This window comes from Canis lupus, chromosome 3 (genome assembly GCF_048164855.1).
Source record: "Canis lupus baileyi chromosome 3, mCanLup2.hap1, whole genome shotgun sequence".
NCBI classification, from domain to species: domain Eukaryota; kingdom Metazoa; phylum Chordata; class Mammalia; order Carnivora; family Canidae; genus Canis; species Canis lupus.
This window is the reverse complement of record NC_132840.1, coordinates 77318008-77341871: the sequence shown is the minus strand read 5'-3', so window position 1 is coordinate 77341871 and position 23864 is coordinate 77318008. Positions and strand designations below refer to the sequence as shown.

Genomic DNA, 23864 nt, shown 5'->3' with positions numbered 1-23864 from the left:
TTTATGTTCTGCAATTAGGTAGAGGTGGTGATTGCACAACATTATGATTATGCTAGTTGTCACTGGATTGTTTACTTTAAAATGGCTAATTTTATGTTATGTGACTTCCACCTAAAACTTCCCCCCTGCTAAACAAAACTAACAGGCTGCTTATCAAGGCTCATTAAGATCCTTTGCTGAACTTGCTGTGCTGACCACTCCAAAGCTACAATGTCATACACTTTGTTTCATGCCTTCCAAGACCTGCCTTGTAAAAAATGCAACCCAGAACCTTACAATTTATAACTCTTTCCTTTAATTACTCCATTTGACACTCTTTGTTTCTCTTCCAAAAGTAGTTCCAACAAACTCACAGTTGCTCAATCCATCAACTTTTGGGGGCAATCTTTTGGAAGGTCAACATGATCAGTAAAATCCCTTCTAGTGATTAAAATATTTACCTGTTTTGGATTCTCTTTTTCTATCCTCTGTCTCAGATAGGTAGCAGCTTTCCAATTACAGGCAGATATAGGATTGGAACAGATCTTCACAGAGTGGCCAGAGGTAGAGAGCTCAGTGCCAGCTCTCCAGGAGAGAGGACAGTAAAAGATCAGCCAGGCCATTTGCCCAGTGTTCAATCTGTGTTCATCTATTTTAGTGGCTAAATAAAGAGTAAGGAATTCTTGTCTTGGGAATTACACAAACAGGGGGTAAGGGAAAAGTCATAAAGTTAAGTCTGAAGCTCACTCTGTATAGAAGAGACCAGGCTTATAGAGAAATCGTTCTGGGCCAATTCTATTGGGAAAGAAGGATATGAAACTATCAGTGTACTTATTACCTTGATCTGGTTTGGCTCAAAAAATAGTGGCAAGCCTATATATGAAGAGACCTAGTACCTTAGATGACTAGGATTGATTTTTCTAAAATTGTGTTTGTGTGTGTGTGTGTGCGTGCGCTCTGGAGTGAAGTATTAGGTAGCTATTGCTGTATAAAAAATTACCCCCAAACCAACTGGCTCAAAACAAAACACATGGGTTGTGTTATGGGTTTTTGCAGGTTAAGACCTGGGCACATCCTAGCTGGTCCTTTCATGAGCTTCTATCAAGGTGTGGGCTGCACTGCAGTCATCTCAAAGCTCAACTTGAGAAGTTCTGCTTTCGAGCTCATGCAGCTATTGATAGGACTCAGTTCTTCTCAGACTTGGATGTGTGTGTGTGTGTGTGTGTGTGTGTGTGTGTGTTGGTCTGCACGTCTCAGATGGTTGTCTAGAGGTAAGCTTCAATTTCTTGCCATGTGAGTCTTTCCCACATTGCACTTGCTCCATCAGAGAATGTAGAATAGAAACGATATATCTTGTTAAGCACAGAAGCTTGAAAATTATAGTGAAGTTGCTTTTCTCTGGGATAAAGTTTAATCTGAAATATCACAAGTAAATGGGAACTCTTAAAATTTTATTTTGAATTTTTGTAAGAGGCTAAATACTTAATACACACATTAGTTTTTAAGATGCCAGACCTGTCTGAAAGTATTATTGCTTTTTTCTCAGATGAAGTGCCAGATAGTTTTGAATAAGGATATCTGAAAAGTTATGGTGTTTTGGAAGTATTTACTGTTTCCCTTGAAAACCACAAGGCTTGTGTTTTCATCAGACTCATTCCAAATAATTAGCTGGGTTTTGCAGACCTCTCCTTGGAGCAGCTTCACTGAAAAAGTCAAGTGTTTTACAGTTAGTGAAGCATCTCAGAACATGGGAAATTATGGTGTTTGGTTCAGAAACAGGAGAGATTATTATTATTTTTTCATCTGAACTTGTCTGACTATAGAAACAGAAATTTGGTCTGAATAAATCAGGTAGCTTATCAACAGGTGTTAATTCACTCTTTTTTGGAGATGGAGATCTTTGAGGAGTACAAAGTATTCTAATTGATCAAGAATTAGATTAATTAATAAAAGACCAAGTCATAGGAAGAATGATTATGTAATATATCTGAAATGGCTTTTAGAACAGCCTTCCCATTTTATCTTTGAATAAATTGAGGCACAGAGAGCTGAAGTTGTTTATCTAAGAAGATAAAGCTAGTTATAGGAGTATTTTCTTTTTTTTTAATTTATTTTTTATTGGTGTTCAATTTACTAACATACAGAATAACCCCAGTGCCCGTCACCCATTCACTCCCACCTCCCGCCCTCCTCCCCTTCTACCACCCCTAGTTCATTTCCCAGAGTTAGCAGTCTTTATGTTCTGTCTCCCTTTCTGATATTTCCCACACATTTCTTCTCCCTTCCCTTATATTCCCTTTCACTATTATTTATATTCCCCAAATGAATGAGAACATATAATGTTTGTCCTTCTCCGACTGACTTACTTCATTCAGCATAATACCCTCCAGTTCCATCCACGTTGAAGCAAATGGTGGGTATTTGTCATTTCTAATAGCTGAGTAATATTCCATTGTATACATAAACCACATCTTCTTTATCCATTCATTTTTCGTTGGACACCGAGGCTCCTTCCACAGTTTGGCTGTTGTGGCCATTGCTGCTATAAACATCGGGGTGCAGGTGTCCCGGCGTTTCACTGCATCTATATCTTTGGGGTAAATCCCCAACAGTGCAATTGCTGGGTCGTAGGGCAGGTCTATTTTTAACTCTTTGAGGAACCTCCACACAGTTTTCCAGAGTGGCTGTACCAGTTCACATTCCCACCAACAGTGTAAGAGGGTTCCCTTTTCTCCTCATCCTCTCCAACATTTGTTGTTTCCTGCCTTGTTAATTTGCCCCATTCTCACCGGTGTGAGGTGGTTTTGATTTGTATTTCCCTGATGGCAAGTGATGCAGAGCATTTTCTCATATGCATGTTGGCCATGTCTATGTCTTCCTCTGTGAGATTTCTCTTCATGTCTTTTGCCCATTTCATGATTGGATTGTTTGCTTCTTTGATATTGAGTTTAATAAGTTCTTTATAGATCTTTGAAACTAGCCCTTTATCTGATATGTCATTTGCAAATATCTTCTCCCATTCTGTAGGTTGTGTTTTAGTTTTGTTGACTGTATCCTTTGCTGTGCAAAAGCTTCTTTTCTTGATGAAGTCCCAATAGTTCATTTTTGCTTTTGTTTCTTTTGCCTTTGTGGATGTATCTTGCAAGAAGCTACTGTGGCCGAGTTCAAAAAGGGTGTTGCCTGTGTTCTTCTCTAGGATTTTGATGGAATCTTGTCTCACATTTAGATCTTTCATCCATTTTGAGTTTATCTTTGTGTATGGTGCAAGAGAGTGATCTAGTTTCATTCTTCTGCATGTGGATGTCCAATTTTCCCAGCACCATTTATTGAAGAGACTTTCTTCCAATGTATTGTCTTTCCTCCTTTATCGAATATTAGTTCACCATAAAGTTCAGGGTCCACTTCTGGGTTCTCTATTCTGTTCCACTGACCTATGTGTCTGTTTTTGTGCCAGTACCACACTGTCTTGATGACCACAGCTTTGTAGTACAACCTGAAATCTGGCATTGTGATGCCCCCAGATATGGTTTTCTTTTTTAAAATTCCCCTGGCTATTCGGGGTCTTTTCTGATTCCACACAAATCTTAAAATAATTTGTTCTAACTCTCTGAAGAAAGTCCATGGTATTTTGATAGGGATTGCATTAAACGTGTATATTGCCCTGGGTAACATTGACATTTTCACAATATTAATTCTGCCAATCCATGAGCATGGAATATTTTTCCATCTCTTTGTGTCTTCCTCAATTTCTTTCAGAAGTGTTCTATAGTTTTGAGGGTATAGATCCTTTACATCTTTGGTTAGGTTTATTCCTAGGTATCTTATGCTTTTGGGTGCAATTGTAAATGGGATTGACTCCTTAATTTCTCTTTCTTCAGTCTCATTGTTAGTGTATAGAAATGCCACTGATTTCTGGGCATTGATTTTGTATCCTGCCACGCTACCGAATTGCTGTATGAGTTCTAGCAATCTTGGGGTGGAGACTTTTGGGTTTTCTATGTAGAGTATCATGTCATCGGCGAAGAGGGAGAGTTTGACTTCTTCTTTGCCAATTTGAATGCCTTTAATGTCTTTTTGTTGTCTGATTGCTGAGGCTAGGACTTCCAGTACTATGTTGAATAGCAGTGGTGAGAGTGGACATCCCTGTCTTGTTCCTGATCTTAGGGGAAAGGGTCCCAGTGCTTCCCCATTGAGAATGATATTTGCTGTGGGCTTTTCATAGATGGCTTTTAAGATGTGGAGGAATGTTCCCTCTCTCCCTACACTCTGAAGAGTTTTGATCAGGAATGGATGCTGTATTTTGTCAAATGCTTTCTCTGCATCTAATGAGAGGATCATATGGTTTTTGGTTTTTCTCTTGCTGATATGATGAATCACATTGATTGTTTTATGGGTGTTGAACCAGCCTTGTGTCCCAGGGATAAATCCTACTTGGTCATGGTGAATAATTGTCTTAATGTACTGTTGGATCCTATTGGCCAGTATCTTGTTGAGAATTTTTGCATCCATGTTCATCAGGGATATTGGTCTGTAATTCTCCCTTTTGGTGGGGTCTTTGTCTGGTTTTGGAATTAAGGTGATGCTGGCCTCATAGAACGAATTTGGAAGTACTATAGGAGTATTTTCAGATTGGTATCAGGTCTATTCTTTATTTGAGAGAGAGAGAACACACAAGCAGGGGGAGGGGCAAAGGGAGGGAGAGAATCTGAAGCAGATTCCACCCTGATCATCTCGGGGCTTGATCTCATGACCCTAAGATCATAACCTGAGCTAAAACAGAGTTGGGTGGTTAACTGACTGAGCCCTCCAGACATCCTGGTATCAAGTCTATTCTTGATCTAGTTCAAGTCCACACTACAAGCATGCTAGCAGAAAGTGCACCAAATTAATATCAAGAATCAAATCCCACAGACTTGTCCATTTTCTTCTCCACCGTATCTTACACCAGAAACTGGAAACCTATACCTGAAACTATAAATGAAAGCATGTATCGCTAATACTTGTTGAACATATAAATGCATATAAATGGGTGAATGAACGAGTGAATAAGTGAATGAATGGAATCCTAGTCCTATGATATACTGGTTGAGTGACTATGGACAATTTGTTTCCTGTCTCTGGTTTTGGGTTTCCTCATATTTAAAATGAGAGTTTTGGTCTGGTTAATCTTTAAAATTCCTTTCATTTCATTTCTAAATTTCTATGATTTAATAACAATAAGTGACATTTGTTGGGTAATGTGCTCTTTCTGTCACATACTATGGTTTACACACGAATGCCATTTTATTTTTTATTTTTAAAATATTTATTTATGAGACACAGAGAGAGAGAGGCAGAGACACAGACAGAGGGAGAAGCAGGCTCCCTGTGGAGTGCGTGATGTGGGACTCAATCCCAGGACCCCAGGATCACAACCTGAGCCAAAGGCAGATGCTGAACCACTGAGCCACCCAGGTGCCCCACTAATGCTATTTTAATTCCTACAACCACTCTATGATGAACAAGGCTCTGAGGAAGATAACTAATAACTAACAGTTATTTTGATCTTACTCTGAGCCAGACACTATTATTAATTCATTTTGATCCTCATCTCTACCCTATGAGGTACAGATATTTAATTTGTCACATAAGTAGTAAGGGGTGGGGCTAGAACTCGAACTCCAGTGGTCCAATTTCAGAGCCCACCTGCTTATTCATGTTGTTAGACATGATGTTACATAATAACATCATAAGAGCAAAGACCATGATTCATTCTGTTCCGTGGAACCTGAGTTCAGCCTTCTCTATGGCTACCAACTTCTTTTTTAATTTTCTATTCATAAGCATTATCTGCACACAAATACATTCGTCTTTACATTTCTGTAACAATTTAAGGCTTAAATTGCTAAATAAGTTGCTGATTTAATAAATCTTTATTACTATCCAATCATTTAAATGGTGGGTAAAAGTTACTGTAACCAGGATTCATGCTGTTTCAAGGATTGGAAATGGAGAAATATTTTCTGAAGTCATGTCTGGGGTATGGTGGGTGGATGTTTGGCTTGCTCTGAGAAATTTAGCTGAAAAGTCCAGAATTACTCAAATGTTTGGATTGGTGAGGCTTAATGTTCTGGCCAACTGGCAGCAGAAAGACATTAGTTAAACCCATGGAGAATGAGGAAGATGAGGTTCAGATGGTGTGGATCCATCTGTGTTATTTTTGTTTTAATCTCCTTAGACTATCTCAAGAACTGTGCATTTTCATTTCTGAACACCTATTATGACTAAGATTATATTAGCTGTGTATCTGAATGGGAAATTTACAGTAAAATTAGAGGTAATTTTCTAAATAATTTTTTTTCTTTAGGAAAATTGAGATGCTGCTGAGGATATGGAAAAGTATATATTCTGAGCATAGTCATCTTTTCTGATGGAATCTGTTGAGTATCTTATTGGTGTTTACTTTGATTTAGCCAGCCTGTAAGTTCATATCCATATGAATGTGGGTGGTATTATGCAGGGTAACATTAAAGAGAAAATACTAGAAGACCAAAGATTGAGTGCTTAGTAGGAATAGTGTTATTATCAAGCAGAATACTCAATCCAATACAGAGTTTAGACTCTGGGGGGATGAGATTTTGGAGAGTAGAGTGAAGTGGGTCTTTTAAAGGTCAAAGGTCATGATTTCTGTCTCATATTAGGAGAGCAATGTCTTTGTGTGATGCTGATTGGTTGGTGATGCTTGGGCTTGTCCCTTAGGTAAGTGGAGGCTAGGTGAAGGTGCTCTTCTGCATATGTTGGGTACCTGCCTCAGGATAAAGGTGGCCAGCTGCCTCTGCTGTGTATATGTATTGCCGTCACATTATGTCACCTGCTCAGTGTCAGCAGGTTAAGTGATTAGTTCAGACTTGACAAGAGTGAGCCAATGGAGCCTAATCTATGAATAGAAGTCTCAGGTTCTAGTTTTGGTAATGCCATTGACTTAGGTGTCTGACATTGTGCTCCCATGAAACTTCTCTAGGTCTTAGTTTGTTAATTTGTAAAAAGAAAGCGTGGGCTTACATCTTTGAAAACCACTTCATATTCATTTTTTTTTTGAAATGGATCAGTTGTTTAACTAGGTTCTTTGTAAGAAATTTAGAACATCAATTTGTGAGGGCAAACTCCATTTATGAGAGAAAACACAGAGCAGAGGTAGCCCTGAAGCTGAGAACAGCTTTGATTTTTGGCAGAATTTGTGAGTCCACAGCTTTCTGATCAACCTTGCGCTGCTCTGTAATCTTGTATTTCTCCTTCTCTGTGTCAAAAATCTCCCCTTCCTGCTGTCTGGGTTTACGCAGCTGCTTCTTCTTGAAATAAGCGTCAGTGAGATGTTTGGGGATTTTCACACTGCTGATATCAATTTTGGTGGAAGTGGCAATGATAAATTTCTGGTGTGTTCTTCACAGAGGAACTCAGTTGAGAGCCAGAGGTTCAGTCACAAGTAGCAAGCCACTGCTCAGTTGCTTCAGGAAAACTATCCTCTTGCCTCTGTGGCACCTGAGGATGATCAAAATGGTCCCAGGAGTGACGCTAGCTTGCAACTTTCTCGCATGCTGACTGAAAGTTTTTTTTGCCATGGCTCAACAGCTTTTGAGGCACAGGTAATACCTAGGCATGTTGCGAAGTTTAACCACTCAGGTACCACCATTCTTGTCACCACCAACTGGTTTTGTAACAGTAGCAAGAACCTTCTCCTTCTTTTTCTTTTCAACCCTGGATTTAGCTGCCAAATACTTCCTCTTATACATGGCTTTTCTGGAATACAGAGCTGATTGGGGATATCTACAATTCCTCTTACTAGGACAGGGTTTCGGCTGCAGTGGAGCTTCCCCTTCTTTGGCATTTTAACCTTGAGGTTACCCTTCTTTGCCTTGCCACCAGCATCAGCCTTCTTGACTTAAGGTTTCTTCTCCTTAGTATCCGGCTTCTCGGCTTTTTTGCCTGCCATCTTGCAAGATGGAAAAGAGACCACTTCATATTCTTCTATAGGTTCTGCTGAGGGATTTCAAGAGTGACCACAATGCCTTAGCCCACTCCCAACCCAACTCCCATCCAACAAGAGCATCTCTCCATGTCACCTATTTTACATAAGGGACTTCTTCAGAGTTTCTTTAAAGAGAGGTTCTAGCTCCTAAGAATAAAAAATGATCTTGAAGATACCTTCCAACTCAGACATTCTGTAAGATCTCATTCAAACTATTTAACCTAATTATTGTTTTTTAATGAATTATAGTCTGAACAAGAACATCACTTAAGAGGATGATGAATGGAAGGGTAGAAAAGTTAGGGTTTCATTTTCTACTTCCAGTTTTTTAAGATTGGTTTGTTGACATGCTATTGTGCATATTTGGGAGCCTGGGATTCTGTATGAATTCACGTTTGTGAATCTCAAGCTTAGACTAGGAAATGTAAATGTATGGAAGACATCCTGTTCACACAAAGAAAATAGCTTCACATATGATTTCCTTTGGTAAATATTTTAAAGAAAGATACCATCATTTCCTCTGAAAGTTCTTTCTTCATTTCTCACAGTGACTTTTTATTGAGCTCCTTGAAAAAAAAAGTGAACGAAAATCATAAAGAGTATATCCATGTAAAGTACCTAATGTCCCATCAGAGGTTTCAGGGAGGTGTAAACACTCCTACGCAGACCTCTTCTCTGCCCACAGCCCCAAGGTCAATCAATGGTGCTGTTAGCCTATCTGTGTTTTATTAAGGCAACTAAATGGAATTTGTGTGCGTCAGGCTACTAGTGATTTGGCAGGGAATATTATGTATAGTGTAAAAGTCATCGACCGTATATCATGGAAATTAAAGTAGAAGTCTACTTTTCTGCCCAAATGCTTCATCCCTATGCAGGTGAATCCCATTAAGATGAGTGTTCTCCTTCTGCATTCTCCTGATGTCTTAACATCATTAGATTCTTCTTGAGGTTCTCTCTGATGGGTTTGTTTGGATCTCCACAGCTCTAAAGGGGACCTTTACAATTCTTGCTAAAGACCAGAAGGGTACTCTTCCAAATGGCATGCAAATCAAGATGACTTCTTTCAACTTAGTGCAGTGGTGAGTTAGTGCTGACTTCTGTTTTCCATAACTATCTCCTGACAAGCACAATATTTGTTTGGCAATGAAGAGTGAATAGGTACCTATGAAACTCTGTGTTCAACAATCATGGGGGAGAAGATGAGTTATGCACTGTCTCTGCTTCAAGGATCTTGGATGGATACTCTTGTATAACTTGGTGACTTAAAACAATGATGATCATTTATTTTGCTATGACTGCAATTTGGGCAGTTTGTTGGGATCACCTGTGCCTCTTCTTAGCTCCCCACAATGTTTGAGGGCCTCTACCAGGATGACATGAATACCTTGGGGCTGAAACAGCTCAGGCTGAACAGGCATCTCCTTTTTGTGTAATCTCAAAGTCTTTCTACATGGCCTTGCTTAGCAGAGTGGTCTCAAGATAGTTGAACTTCTTATATGGCAGCTCGGGGCTTCCAGAGCTACTGTTCCATAAGGCCTGGGTAGAAGCTAAAAAAAACTTCTAATGACCTGGCCTCAGAGATCTATTCTTAAAGGCAAGTTACTAAGGCCAGACTGTGTTCCAAAGGAAGAGAATTAGTCTCTAGCTCTCAATAGGAGTAACAAAGAATTAGCACAGCATCCACCATGTTAGGTATATTTTCCCCAGGGTTCACAGCCACCCTGGGATAAGAATGTAACAAATGAGAAATTCAAGTTTCACTCAGGGGGCCAATGGCAGAGTCAGGATTCAAACCTTGGATTCTTGTCTTACTAGAAGAGAACTTCTGGGATCATGACCTGAGCTGAAAGCAGACACTTAACTGACTGAGCCACCCAGTCACCCCAGGATGCCATTGTATGCAGATTCCTCAGCTCTTAACCATTGGGTGGGAGGAAAGGTATCTCTGTTATAAAGGAGAATTAAGCTTTTGTGATTGCAAAAGATGAACTGATATCATACTGTTGATATGGATATGCTATGGGTCTCTAGTCCTTCTCTTTCTGCAACAGAATGGCAATGAAAAGCAATTTCTTCTTTCAAAGAAGAAAGGAAGAAGACTAGGAAGTATGTATAGACACTATAGGCAGAGAAATAGAGAAAAGAAAGAGAGTCAGGTTCTGGCTATTAAATGACTTTCTTTTAGGAAAAAAAATCTCTAATAGGAAAGATATTACCAGAGTTTTCATACCTTTTGAAGTGGTTGAAAGCTTTAGAAACACTGACCATTGAAGAGGTCCAATCTCAAGATTAAGTAATATATTTGTTTTACTATGTAAACATGGGGAAAATTTGGAATAGACTAATCAATGTTTGCAGTAGTTAAGAATTAGTGCATAAGATGCCTACATGTGTGAAGAGATTTTGTGTTGAGTGGGTATATGTATGTATGTATGTATGTGTATTTCAGTGTGTGTATATTTTTTCCTATCTACCATAAGCAGTTGTTAATCTAGTTTTTTTAAAAAATAATTGATGATACTAGTTAGGTTTTTTTTGGTCCACTTTTTCAACAAAATACCCATTTTTAAAATGATAAACAAGGAGGAAAATAACCTACTTGTCTTTAACTGCAATCAGAAGCCATGAAATTTGAGCAAAAAACCCAAAGCTGACACATGGCTGAGACCTGTAGTTGCCTACTCCAATTATGGGTCAAGTACATAAGAAAAAAATAGGTGACCACACAAAACAAGCCCATAAAGAAGTAATTGTCATCCTGGTTTTCACAGGTCAGTTCCCATATTTATGTAACCCCAGAACACAGTTGAAGGAGATCAGTTCCTTGCTTTAGGTGGGACCTATGAAGAAGGCAGGGGTAGGGAGGGGTCAGAAGAAGAAAGTGAGTGAGTAAGACAAGAAATGACTATATGGAGTAAATTCACCTTGATTCGTATAACTTCTGGTAGACAAAATGAATTTCCTTACCTCTTGGAAGACTCTCTCTTTAAATCAATGTAACTTGTAAGACTTCAAACTCTCTAGAGAATTCATTTTTGGAAGGTTTCCTTTTCCTTTTTTAAAAAATGTACATTAAGGAGGGGGAGGTGCAGGGGGTAAGAGAAAATCCCATTCAGACTCCATGTCCAGCATGGAGCCCAACTCAGGGCTTGAGATCTCACAACCCTACGATCATGACCTGAGCCCGAATCAAGAGTTTGTTGCTTAACTGACTGTGCCACCCAGGTGGCGCTTCAAAGTTTGCCTTTTGAAAACTGAGTTAATGTTTTCTTTTTGCTCCAACCTAATGCACTCTCCAGCTACAGTTAGGTCACATTAAAATCTCTGGGGGATGGCAGGTTTGTGGGTATCTGCTCTTCTAGCTCTGTGTGCGGTCCTCTCAGGTAGCAGGGAACACATGGCCCAAGGCAAGGCACCGTTCTCAGCCAAAACTGACCCCACAGGTTGGATGTCAGTTTCTTCAGCTCTTTTTCTAAGGGTGAAGGGACATCTGCCTTCCCCCCCAGCCTACCTTGTCCTCCACACACAGAGATGTACACTCTGCCAACACACCCACTTGGAAAACTAACAAACAGGCATGCTATGAAGCCAGGTAACTGTTCTCACTGAAAATTAGAAGAGTTATAGAAAGACCACATTTGATTATTTCCACCTTCATGTTTCTAAAAAGACTATATTCTGATGAGCCTGGAGGCAGGAAGTAGAGGAAGTAGGCACAGTTTGATTTTATACAGTCTCATTCGCAATTTTCACACATCCTTTTCTAGCACATTCGAGTGTGCCTGGGTGGATATTCTCCCTTCATTTCCATGTGAACATCGTTAGCTATTCTTCTTGCTCCTCCTTTGACCCTCCAATCCTCTTCACACTTTAATTCCTTAGCAAGAGGAGTTAAGGGAGAAAGGATGGGAGCAGCAATTGAGCTGTTGCAATTGCAACTCAACAGGCAGCAATTGAGCCTGTTGAGTTTGCTGGGGGTTCACCAGCCTTCACCCCCAGAAGGTGTATTATTTTTCACCTGTCTTTGAAAAAGCTGGAGAGCTTTTACTCTGCACTTGGAGAGCTGTGATCTCTGCTTTTCAAAAAACCTGATGTCCAACAGGAAGTTCCCCTCCAGATTATTAGAGGTGTATTTGTTTTGCGTCCAAGGACAAAATAACCTTTCCCTATGTCATATTCATGTGTAATTCAGAGGGTTCCAGCATTTGGTTCTCCCCTCTTCTGGTACCCAGAGCAGTGCCTCGAACATGAGCATTGTTCCCAAAGGGAAGAGATAATAGGATTTTGTACATTTTCAAATAGTTTCTAAGCTGTTGACCCTAATTGTCTCCAGATGGCCATTTAAGGCAGTGCTTGTGCTCTGGGAACTAGGAAGGGGGCCCTACAGGGCTCTCCTGTTAGCACATCTGCCAGGCAGTTTGTTGTCAGTTGTTTTTATAATGTCTTCTAAGAAGCTGGTTTCCCTGTACAGTGACCCCAGAGGCTGCCTGGGGAGGGAGGCATAAGAAGTTGTGGGCTGGTGGGAACTTTGTACCTCTCTCTTGCTTCAATCAGAGAAGACCTCCTTTATGTATTTATACATTTATTTGGGAAAACAAAGAGTTTTGCTGTTTTTTTAGGTTTGAAAACTATTGGAATATGAAATAAATTTGGAATTCATGGCCCCTCACATTACTTTTGCCCCTTCCATTCTCTTCTGACAATACATCTGCCTCTGTTGCTTCCATGCTCCCTCCATTCATGATGGGCAAGTATGTTGACAAGGTTCTGAGACTTTTTGGAACAGCTAAAAGGTGGTTATGAGATATTTTTACCACAGTAAAATAATCATATAAAAATAATTCATTCTACCCAAGGTTAAGTGATGTGCCTCTGTCCTAGGGCTTATGTATCCCTTCAGGCAGTGTTGCTTTAGGAGAACAGTAAAAGGAACCAGTTAATTGAATTCCATTCTTTGTAAGACTTAATCCCATACATTATTTAAGGGTATCCAGGATGGAAGAGCACTTTGATCTAATTCCCCTCTTCCAGACATTCTGGTCACTTTGTTCCTGATGGGCTTGACTAGGACACAATGGATATTGCCAGATTAAAAAAAAACTCAGTAAATCTGTCTCCTCTACTGGGTAATTGGACAGTTAGATGGTAAAAGTTCCATCTCTGGGGTTTTCTCCCCCCCTATAAATGTATAATGTGAAGTGGCAAGTTAATGGAAAGGGATTCTCTAAATTTCACCTGCCAAAGAATTTAGTATCAAGCTGGACAGATCTTCTCAAAACAATATGAATTACTAATGTCCTTTCTTCCAATATGTTTCTTTACCTCTGAGTCTCCCCAGAAGCCTGATGTCATCTTTGGCTTCAGTCTACTTTGTTGCTTTTCTAATCCCATTATGTTTCCTTCCTCTTCCCTTATACTTCTGTCAAGGGACTGGCTAGTGATTAGGCAGCCGATTTCTGTGGTTGTGCCAACATATAACTCGCTGAGGGTGACAGATGAGAGGAAAACTCTGGGTACCACTAGGATAAGCCGTGTCCTAGTGACGTGCTTTCCTTGCTGGTTTTGGGCCACAAATCTAGCTATATAAGGAAGAGAAATGCCTCTGAAGTCATCTCTGCACCCAATTGGGGTTTGAACTCACAATCCCAAAATTAAGAGTCCCATGCTCTTCTGACTGAGCCAGCCAGGTACCCCCAGATATGCCTCTGAAGATAAATGCTGACTTCTAGGTCTACAGGAGAGCAGTGAGCTTACCCCAAAGCCTTTTTCAAACCTTTGACTAAATCCATACTCAGTTTGAAGGAGACCAAGAGTCCACTAGAAGCCAAATCAGTTTCCTTAGCAGACAGATATGTAGTAGAAATTCTCTTATCCAATTTCCAATTACCTGACTAGATAGATTAGCTTAAGACCCCTCATTCTTTCTGTAGCACATACTGCTTGGTATTGATGCAAATCTAACACAGTGCAGCCAGCACACTTCTCCATCCTTTGAGTACCCAAGAGCCAGTAAGGTCTGGTCCCATTTTTACTGTTTCTGCCATTTTTACTTGTTATTATATAGATATAATTTATTTTCATGTTATATAAAATGTTATTTCTTTTTTTAAAAAAAATTTTATTTATTTGAAAGGGGCGGGGAGAAAGCATGAGGGGAGGCAGAGGGAGAGGGAAAAGCAAGCTCACTGCTGAGCAGGGAGCCCAATGCAGAGCTCGATCCCAGGACACTGAGATCATGACCTGATCCGAAGGCAGACACTTAACCAATTGAGCCACCCAGGCACTCTGAAATATTATTTCTATGAAAACGAAGCTGGATGCTTTGGAAAGAATGGGAAAAAAGAGTCACTAGAAATTTGCTCTTAAATTAAGTATGGTAAAGACGACTATAAAAAGTAGGAGAGATGTCTTAAATAACTAGAACAATTCCAGGTATTTAATAATTACTCCAGGGCAAAAACTTTAAACTAGGACTGTCCTGTATAAATAGGGACATAATTGATTTACCAGGCCAGGCACGTGGAGATTGAAGGATATTGCAATAAGGAGAAATTGCATAAATAAAGATGCAAACGGTGTATGTGTGGTTTTATAGATAATGGAAAGTCATTGCAAATTATTGAATTGTAGGAGAAATACATGTACGTTGTTTTGTTTCAACTTTTAAAAAAAGATTTTATTTATTTATTCATGAGAGACACACACGGAGAGAGAGAGTGAGAGAGAGAGGCAGAGACACAGGCAGAGGGAGAAGCAGACTCCATGCAGGGAACCTGATGTGGGACTCGATCCCGGGACTCCAGGATCACATCCTGGGCCAAAGGCAGGCGCTAACTCGCTGAGCCACCCAAGGATCCCCTTGTTTCAACGTTTTACTAAAGCATAATCAGTAGAGAAAAAGGCAAAAATCATAAGTGTACAGCCTGATGAATTTTAACCAAGTGAATAAAACCATGTGACCAGTACCCAGAACGAGAAACCGAACATTACTCTTGGGACAATGACCAGGCCACATCCCCTGTAAGGCAAGGCACGATCCTGAATCCAAAATTATAGATTAGTTCTGTCTGTATTTGTACTTTATATAAATTGAATTTTGTAGAATGCATTCTTTTTGAGCCTGGTTACTTTCACTCAACATCATTTTTCTAAGATGTACCCATGTTATTGCATGTAGTTGTATTTCATTCATACTTGTTGCTCATCAGTATTTCATGGTGTGATTATACAACAGTGTATTTGTTCATTAGCTGATTGCCAAATATTTGGTTGTTTTCAGGCTTTGTTTATTCACATACAGTTGACTCATGAACAACCCAGGGGGGCTAGGGGACATTGCCTACCGTGCACTCGAAAATTGGCATGTAACTTTTAGCTTCCCCCAAACTTAATTACTAATAGCCTACTGCGGACTGAAAGCCTTACCAATAACATAAACAGTTGATTAGTACATATTTTGTATATTGTGTATATTATGTACTGTATTCTTGCAATAAAGTAATCTAGAGAAAAGAAAATGTTACTAAGAAAATCATAAGGAAGAGAAAATTTACTTGTAATACTGTATTGTATTTATAAAAGAATATCTGTGAATAAGTGAACTCATGTAGCTCAAACCTACGTGTTGTTCAAGGGTCAACTGTAATGTCAAATGAATGAGTGTTCTTGAGTATGTCTCTTATTGAATATATATACATTTCTCTTATGCATGTACCTCAGGACAGAATTTTTAAGTCATGGGTTATGTGTATGTGCAATGTTAACTGATATGGCAAACAATTTTCCTCAAGTGTTTGTAGTAATTTCAATCTAAAGAGTAGGTTTAAGAGTTTCAATTAATCTGTTTTCTATACCATCACTCAAAATTGTTTGTCTTTTTTTACTTAGCCTTTCTGGTAAGATGTGCATTAACAATTCTTGTAGTTTTAATGTTTATTTTCCCAAATGCTAATGAAGTTAAGCATATTTTCATAGATTGGTCATTTGGATATCTGCTTCCAAGAAATTTAAATTTTTGTTCATTTTCTACTGGACATCTTAATTAATTCTTTTTTTACAGATTTTATTTATTTATTCATGAGAGGCACACAGAGAGAGGCAGAGACATAGGTAGAGAGAGAAGCAGGATCCCCGTGGGGAGCCAGATGCAGGACTCGATCCCAGAACCCTGGGATCATGACCTGAATTCAACCAATGAGCCACTCAGGTGTTCCTCTAAGTTAATTCTTTATTTGATTTGAGGAGGAATCCTTTTTTTTTTTTTTTTTGGTTAAACATTTTTATTTTGAAAAAATTTTCAACTTAGAGAAAACTTGCAAAAAATGGTACAGAGTTCCCGTATGACATTCATTTAGCTTCCTCTAGTTTTGTTATCATATAACTATGATGTAATTAAAACCAAAAAACTAACATGGGTGTAATACTATATTACACCCTACAGACTTTACTAGAGTTTTAGCAATTAGTGTTTTTCAAATTTCACCTTATGATTCATTAATGCAATGATTCTCAACTTTGGCTACCCATTATCACCAGAGGATATTTATTTGTTTACTAAAATTGTATATATTTAAGATATACATCATGATTTGATGTACATATACAAAGTGAAATGATTACTACAATAAATCTAATATATCTTCTTCCATAGTTACCATTTTACTTGTATGTGTGTTGAGGGTACCTGAAATCAACTCTTTTAGCAAATTTCCATTATTTAGTACAGTCTTACTAACTATAATCATACTGTGTACGAAATCTCTAGATTTATTCCTTCTGCTTAACTGTAAATTTTTGTAGCCTTTGATCAGCATCTCTCCATTTTCCCATCTCCTTGTCCCCGGCAACCACTATTCTATTGTCTGCCTCTATGAATTTGACTTTTTTAGGTACCACACACAAGTGAGATCATACAGTCTTTTTCTTCCTGTGTCTGGACTATTTTACTTAGCGTAATGTTGAGGAATTCTTGTTTTTTGAGGAATTCTTTTTATATTCTGATTCTGATTCCTTTGTCAGGTGTGTGTGTTGTATATAACGCACAAAGTTATGAAAGTTATAACCCAAATTGGGTGGTTTAGGATATGCCATGGAGCGACTTGCCACAGAGTGGCTTGCCTTTTCAGAGACTCTCTTAATGCTTCTTTTGATAAACCTAAATTCTTGATGTTTATTGTTCAACTTGTCATTTTTTCCCTTTTTGGTTCCTGTTTTGAAAACCTTTGCTGTCTCAAGGTCATTAAGATATCATTTTATGTCTTCTTATGTTTCTTCTCTTCTAAAAGCATATTTAGGGGAAAATAGGATTTTAGGAAGATCAAGGTGGCAGATGCATTCAGGATGGCTTATGAGGAGGAAAGGTTGGAAACAGGAAGACTAGCCAGGAGGCTCTAGCACCCATGTAGATGTTGGGTATAAAATAAGCCCAGATTAGAAGAACAAAGATGAAAAGAGAAGGGAAAGAATACAAACAAGAGCTCTGTTCATCTGTTGGAGCAGATTTTCATGGCTGATGGATGAGAGCAGAATGGATATGAGAGGATCCACTGTAGCTCAGAGGCTACTGAGTGAGTACTTTCCTATTATGGGACCCAGCCTTTCCAGAAATATGCTTTGTGAGATACCATGGCCTCTGTGACTATGAAGATGTTGAGTAAGTATTTGCCATGTGCAGAGAACAGAACAAGTAGGATTATCCTCCTGTTTAAGAAGTAGAATCCTGAAACAATGAAGAATTGGAGAAGTCTCCAGTAGGACTTTATCGGGGAAACATATAAGGAGAAACCAGCCAGCCATCTCTTTGCAGTGAGTAGGAAAAGTGCTGCCTGGGGTAGGGAGTTGACACAAATGACCTCGTGAGCTCTCTGACAGCTTTAGTGAGTTGGTGTCTGCCTTGCAACTCCAGGCTGAGTCATGGAGACCATTTACCATTGTGAAATTGACATCTGTTTAATGCCAAGAAGGGCTGGATTTGCCAAGTTTACTTTTCTGAAGCAGTACAGCAATTAGTAAATTTTGCTGAAAGTCCTTCTCCTTACCTCTTCCTTAAAATACAGATGTCACATTTGAATGGCTTATGCCTTGGGACTCTCTAATTACGCAGACTTCAACACAATCACGTCATGAGGGGAAGATCTGTATAAACTTTTCAGAGAATGGGGCCTGGAGTTTAGATTTTTTTGTTTCTACTTCATTTTCACTGTGTTCCAGCAGAAGATATGTTTCTATGATTTAGGTAAACAATTTTCTCCATTTGATTGGAGATTGAAGTAAAGGCATCCCATCCTTTGCTAGGTCAGGATGTTGTGGCAGATTAAAAAACTCCATTTATTTCTACTGTTTTTTTTTTTTTTTTCTGAGAAAGCAAAGGAATGAGTAGAGCATGTAATGTACAGACTCTGATTTTTAAAAATCCTAACATCACTTCTGATCCCCTCATCCTTGGGTGTGCTTACCAGCCTTTGTTCCAGATCTATCCTTACAGGACTGATGAGGATTTGGGTTCCTTTTGCAAAAGAGGCTGGTGTAGTAGAGCTTTACCTACAGGTTCATTTATTCGCTCCATGGCATATCCTAAACCACCCAATTTGGGTTATAACTTTCTGGAGAGCCAAGTCCTTGCCTTTATTCTATATATTCCCTAAATATACCTGGTATACTGCCTTACATTTAGAGAATAGTTAATAAACAATATTAAAAAAAATCAGTTGAATAGAACAGGGAAGCAGCAGTGAGAGATCTAGGCAATTGAATCTTTTGTGATATGGCCCAAACTTACATGTCTCTACACTTATCTCTGATCACAGACTACATACAACCTGTCCTTTAGCCACAGTTCCCAATTTACCATTTCCTGAACTTTTCTCATATATATACCTATAATATACAACCATAATGGTACCTGAAAATAGAGAGACTTTGGTGCAGAAAAAAATATTTGAAGTAATAATGGTCAAAAATGATCCAAATGTGATTAAAAAAATAAGCTAAAGTGCTAAGAAGGTCAATGAACCCCAAGTAAAATACCTATAGAGAAAACCACATTTCTTACCTCAGTGATTTGACATATTTCTTTTTCTTCAGCTTGGATGAACTTTTCCCTTTAAAGCAAAAGCATTGCCAAAAGGCACTTACCCAAAAGGATATCCAAATGGCTGATAAGCAAATGAAAAAAAAAATACTCTGCATTACTATTTATGGAGAAACACAAATTAAAATCATAAGGAGATAGCACTAAACCTCCATAAAATGGCTAGAATTAACAAAACTAAGCATACTCAGTGTTGGTGAGAATGTGAAGTAAATGCAGCTCTAATGCCATGCTAGTAAGTAAACTGATACGATGGCTTTGAAAAAACTGTTTGGCAGTATCTAATAAAGCTAAACATACTATTCTATGATTCACTAGTGAATATATACCCAAGAATAATGAGTGTTTATATTTATCTGTAGACATTTACAAGAATGTTCACGATGATAAAAAAAATTGGAAACAACTCAAATATCTATCAGTATCAGTTGAATGCTGAGTGTGCTCTGGGTACTCTCAGAATGATGGGTCCCAAAATCCTGTGTTCTAGTGCATGCACTGTTATGGTGGAAATATGCAGAGGAAGTACAGCTGGGCCCACTGGGTATTGCTGAACCAGGAAAGAGAGTTGGAAAGCCTTTGAACCTTTTCCTGTGATTTTATTTGAATCAGATACTGAATAGTAAATCGCATTGAGGGAAAGTGATAAGGGTCAGAGCTGGAGGGTGAGGTCAACAGATGGTTAAAGCAAAGCAGTGTTATCTGGGTTGACTTGGGGGCAGTCTTAGTAATCAATTAACTCACGTATTTGGCCCCCGTGGCAGAGAACCTGGCAGAGAACCAGTGGCACAGATTCTGAAAACCACTAATTTCTATAAGGCAGTAAGTAGCCTCATTTGTTTTCCCACCATCTTTGATGACTGATGACAGTCATCTCTGATGACTTTGATAGCACTTTTGGGTGAATTGTGAGCTCACTGTGTGGGGAAGTGGAAGTCCTGAGCCTGCTAGCTGCAGAGTGGAGAATCTCCTTTGCCTCTACCTCCAATCTGTCTCTTCTGCCCGGGCTCACCTTACAGCCTGGCCCTGGCAAGATTGCTTCCCCACAGTCTGCAAAATTCCATGGGCTGAGGCCTGAATTCTATTCTAGGCTTCCTGGAACAGTGAGAAAGAAGCTGAGAGGGTTACCTTATACACCCTGAGGCTTCAATAAGTCATTCTACCCCCTGACTGTGTGGGTCAGCTCTGAGAAAGAATGCTACTCTACCTAGCAAAGCATGGGAAACCGTTGCTCCCTACGCTGGTTGTCAGTATTTATTTAGCTTGCAACTAAACCTTCGGTGGAACAATTTTCCTGACTCAGAATAATTAGCTTCTGGGCAAGGAAAGATGGCCAAATGTAAAATAATTAAGAAGACAAGGTCTATGCATTTCAATAACTCACTTTCCTTCTCCCCATGCCCTTCCCCGAAATGGAGGCAAGGGCCAGGGCTGGAATCCTTTCCAACTGGAATGAGAACCTGTCTCCATTCTGAGCCAAGGCAGAGTTAAATAAGCCATTGTGCCATGTGCTTATGGGTAATTAGGCATGAAAAGAATCTGCAGTCAGCTCCCTCCATTGTTCCTCGCAAGCTGTCCTTTTGCCATGTGCCCGAGCCCCCGGGTCTCAGTGCTGGCACTACTACAGAGATATGGATGTTGTCGTCATGGCAACCCCTCTGTGCTAAGCAACTTTATGGTCTAATATTATTAAGAGGGCAGGGGTCAAAAGCCACTGAGGGACTTTGTCTCTGAAGCCGAGGAGAACTGTGTCAGGGATGGGGCAGGATTGAAAGCTCCTGGGAGAAGAAGGGATCTCACTAAGCACCAAATTGCCTCCACCATAGAGCCCTTTGAGGCAGTGAGATGGCCAAACTGTGAAGTCAATAAAATATGTCTCTGAGGCTTCCAGTTTCTTGTCTCTCATGGCTTTCTCTCCATGGCTCATTCTCCCTTCAGATTCCAGGTACCCTGCTGTTCCCTTTTGGGAAAGGGTATGCTGAAAGCAGTAGTTTTCATCTGAATGTGAATTCTAGTCACTACTCACTTCTATTTGTATTTTCCTAGTCTTATTTACAACTGTGAAATGAAAAGCATTGACCAGAAAGTGATGGAAAATATTTGGGGGAGAAAGACCACTTTTCCTCAAACCCTAAAGTTACATATTTAAGAAGCTTCCTTTTATTTCTAGTTTAACTTTTTATTATAGAAGATTTCAAACATTGACAGAAGTAGGGAGAATAGTATAATAAGCCCCCATGTACCTATCACCCCAGTTGCTTTCTTTATAGATGTTCATCTTGCTTAACAGATAAATATGGAGCAGAAATAGTTCCTTATACTCTCTTCCCCTTCCCTTCAGCCTTAGCCAGGGAAGGTTCCTCAACAAGCCAGGATAAAGGATCGAAGACTGACACAGGAGAAAATGTGTTGGGCACTGCCTTGGCTCTTTTAGAGCATTATATTAGGTGCTGAATGCTAGTGCTTTCCTCTTGCCACTGTCGGCTTTCCTAGGAGTGCATGGGGCATCCACATGGCCAGCCAATCAGAGGCCAAAGGTGGCTGGTCTCTTAGCCATTCATCTATTACCAATATGACTGTTCCTTGGTTTGCATTAGACCAGCTTCATAGACTGCATCATCAGGTAATCTAAAGCAGCAGATTGCCTCTCAGTGTTGACCAAGAGGAAGGTTCAAAAAAATGCTCCCAATATTTGAATAATGCAGTGCATTTCCATATTAAATGGCAAAATGTATCCACTGTTCTAATAGAATCTGAAAACCCTGCTACTGCCACAGAGGTGTTCACAGTAATCTGAGTCTCCTTTTGAATCAGGGAATAGGGGGCCATTGCAGTATAAGAGATTGAGTTATTGAGTAATAATAAGGTTATTCTAATCTGTAAATTAATGAAATAGATTTATGATGCTTATAAATTATATTGAAAATTGATATGGTATGAAAAAACTTTGGTTTAAAAAATTAAGGTAAAAGGGTTGAAGAGGTGGAAAAATTTTCCTTCTTATCTATTAGGTTCTTTGGCTGGTCTAATAATCAAAATTATAGAAGACAGATTAATAAGAGAAAAACATAATAATTTCATACATAATTTTCCATTAAATTATGAGACTCAAAAGGCAGCCAGGTTATCGAAACTTATTTATCATCCTGACCTAAGGAAAGGGGTTGGGATGAGGGAATACACAGGGGTGGAAGGCCTTTTACAGGAAGGCAAAGAGGATATTTGGAAAACAAGGGTTACCCTATTATACACATAAGTTTCTTAGATTAAAAAGGTATCTGGTAGTAGCTGTCTTCCAGGCCTCTTCCTCTGGTAGAGGCCCCCTTTCCAATGTAAATTTAGGCAGTTGAAGGGAGGTAAAGAGCTCTTTCTAAATCTGCTGTGTTTTGATTTTTGTAAGCTCAAAATAATCCTTATGCCCGATAGACATATTTTTTTGGTAGTGGAATCTGTTTCCCTTCAGTCCCATCTTTGAAACTTCAAATAAGAAGTTTTATAATTCAGAAGCTGAGCTAGTAGTTTGCTTCATCAACTGCTTCATTAGATCCTCCTCAGTCATGAGAATAGGTTAGTTCAGTTAAATAGTTGTATCTCATTTGGTGATGCAGGTGTGCTGTCAAAGTTAGGCCTATACTGCATAAGCAAGCAACCAGGTATTTAATAAGAGCATATTTATGGAAACAAAAACAGTGGTTAATGATTAGAGCAGACTATAATCCTAGTTTCTTAGTTTTGAGGGTAGCTTGTCAAAGATTTCTAGTAGGGCTCCTGGGTGGCTCAGTTGGTTAAGCATCTGCCTTCAGCTCAGGTCATGATCCTGGGGTCCTAGGATTGAGCCCCACATCAGGCTCCCTGCTCAGTGAGGAGCCTGTTTCTGCCTTTCCCTTTGTTGTCTCCCTCTGTTGTCTTTCTTGTGCTCTCTTAAATAAATAAATAAAATCTTTAAAAAAAAGCATAAAAAACCCAAGAAGATTTCTAGATACCAGACTCAACACATTTTCAGATAGAGTGAGGATAAGCAGTGGTAATCTGATGAATTGTCTTGGTTTGCAGTTTGAATGTTTCTGGTGATCTTTTTGAGTAAGCTACATAGCAATAAGCATAAATATTGTTTAACCACAACCAGTTGTGGCAATTTCTCTTAAGTTTATATCAAGTTGTTCACATTCAGTTTGCAGTGCTTTGGGGAAAAGGGCAGCCTCTGTTCTTCATGATTCCAAGTCAAATTGGGAGGAAAAACTAGAAATGTTAGTTTGGAGAGTCATAGCCAGATATAAAAAAACTAGGAGAATTCAGGATCCAGTACAGTTTACAGGCACAAAACAAAATCTAAAAAATCTAAAAGACAATGAACAACACGAGAATCTAATATTCATAAAGGTATGCTACTGAAACATAATTTTTTCTCATTTCATCCTCATCTCTACCAGAGATAGCCAAATTAAGAGTAATTTATTTGCAAAATAAGTCTAGTCTCAGCAAATTTGGCCTGATTATTTACATAAGTGCAGCAAGAACAGTGATTGACCATATAGGCTCCTTTAAATCTGTTTTGCTGGATCTTTTCATAAGGAATCTCAAATTGAACTTTTAAAACCTCTCAAGGCTAAGAAGCCAAGCTAATGATTCACCATTGGACTTTGCCTATGATACATATAGGCTTGGGTGAATTCATCTCTTCTTGAGGTCCCCAAAACTTCCTGAAGTTTCTGCACCTTCTAGGAAATAACCTTCCTTCATCTTGTGGAAGTTCTACTGGAAACCCTGTAAGCAAGGTACCAGGCTATTTTC

At 39.2% G+C, this 23864-nt stretch overlaps 1 pseudogene; it reads right to left on the bottom strand.

Annotated features, from left to right (window-relative positions):
* Window positions 1–7095: 7095 nt before the first annotated feature.
* On the bottom strand, window positions 7096–7948 carry LOC140625245 (large ribosomal subunit protein eL6 pseudogene; annotated as a pseudogene).
* Between the last annotated feature and the right edge of the window lie 15916 nt (window positions 7949–23864).